The sequence below is a fragment of the Pteropus vampyrus genome, unplaced genomic scaffold (genome assembly GCF_000151845.1).
Source record: "Pteropus vampyrus isolate Shadow unplaced genomic scaffold, Pvam_2.0 Scaffold17, whole genome shotgun sequence".
NCBI lineage: Eukaryota > Metazoa > Chordata > Mammalia > Chiroptera > Pteropodidae > Pteropus > Pteropus vampyrus.
Genome location: NW_011888798.1, coordinates 5,906,032 through 5,907,909, shown reverse-complemented (window position 1 = coordinate 5,907,909; position 1,878 = coordinate 5,906,032).

Below are 1,878 nucleotides of genomic sequence, written 5' to 3'. Positions count from 1 at the left end.
GATTTTTCCAAAATTCAGTATGTATTATAAAATTTATCAGCATTCTAGGAATCCAAGTTAAGGAAGAGAATTGGGGTCCCTTAACATTCAACACTCAGAACATACACAACTCAAACCCTTCTTTTGGTATTGTACGCACAGATACAACTAAGCCCTTTATCTTCATATCAAATCTTTTTTCTTTTATCATCTTCAGAGGATAAACCTCCAGTCAGTCATCTGTCATGGATGTTCAGAAAGTAATTGAATTAAGGTGTAAGCTCTTAATTTTAGCCCTCCACTGCATTCCTGATTTTTTTGAAAGTTTTATAATGTAAACCGGGTTGGTTCTAAGCTTTCTCAACTATTGGTTTAGGATTAAGCTTCCTTGAGTCTATTAAATTAGTTATTATTCCTGACCTTTTTCCAGTTTCCAAAATTTTCTTGTTACAACTTCTTTTCTTATTCTCCCTTTCCTTATAGGTTTATGCATTTTAAAAATAATCTCTTTATAGCTGTTTTAGTGAGACTTGGGATTGGAGTAAATTTAGTTGTGTATGTCCAATTTATCACCTTAATCTTGAAGTTCCTCATTCCATAAATATTTCTTGAATTGAATAAATTGTCTTTATATGGACAAGGAACTTATAGCCCAATTGATTGAACTGATTATACTATGTCAAATAACTCATTAAATACTTTCTTTTAATTAGATACATTTTCACTTTACTAGGAAAATATTTAGCCAAATATTGGAGTTTCTCATATTGCTAGCTGCTTTTCTGTAATACCTACTTTTTTCCTAAAGAGAGTCAATTGATACAATTAAAAGTGAAAATAGCCCACAAGACACTCAGTATTAACTTTGAATCTTTAAAGTAAGAAAAACAAACATTAAAATATATTTAGGTCAGCTGATATGGAAGATTTACTCTCTCAAAACTCTGAAATGCATTTGAATATCGTGACTTTTTACAACTTGTAAGCAGCTAACCATAGAATTTCTAGTGTTTTAATAGCAAGAAAAATTCAGAATTTTCTAACCTTTTATTAACTATCAAACTGATATCTTCTATCTTAAGGTTTTAAGATACAAAAAACTTCAGTAATACTATCAAATTGATGTCTTCTACCTTAAGATTTTAAGATACTAAAAACTTCGGGAATATATCACCACCTTTGAATTTATTATTATTGATGTTGTTGCTGCTTATCCTAAATTTCAAAATTAAAATAATATTTTAAAATAAAAACTAAGAAATAGTATAAATAACATAGTAATCTTTGCCATGTTCTCTTGAAAATCTTTAAAAGAAAAAAAAATGGCTTAAAAATTCTGAAATTTCCTACTTTTTCCCCTGACAAGAATACCATCATTCTAAAGGTTTTTCATTCTAGCTCTTATTCCTATGCAATTTCATTAACATGTGTCCACAAATGATATATAGAATTATTTTGTGACTTTGAAAGGTATTTGTATCATGTTGTATATTTCATTCTATAATATCCCTCCCACTTTTGGGTCAATTTTTTTGACTTTTATGTTAATATCTTGACTTATACATATTTTATTTCTTTTTAGCCATGTGATACTCTTCCAATGTATGAATATACCTCAAATTATGTGTCCATTCTGTTTCAATGCAGATTCCCCTATACATCCCCTACTTCTTTTTCGCTATTAAGTATAATGCTTTGGTAAACATTCTTGTATCTTTCTCCTCAAATTTATGTGTGAGAATTTCTCTAGGATAGGCGCATAAACAGGAATTGCTAGAATATAAACCTTTTTAGGTTTTCTAGATACTGCAAAAGTGTTTTCTATAGGGTAGTTAGACCAACTTGCATTCTTTTTCAGTAGTGTATGAGAGTTGTCAATTGCTTAGCATCTTTTTTTTA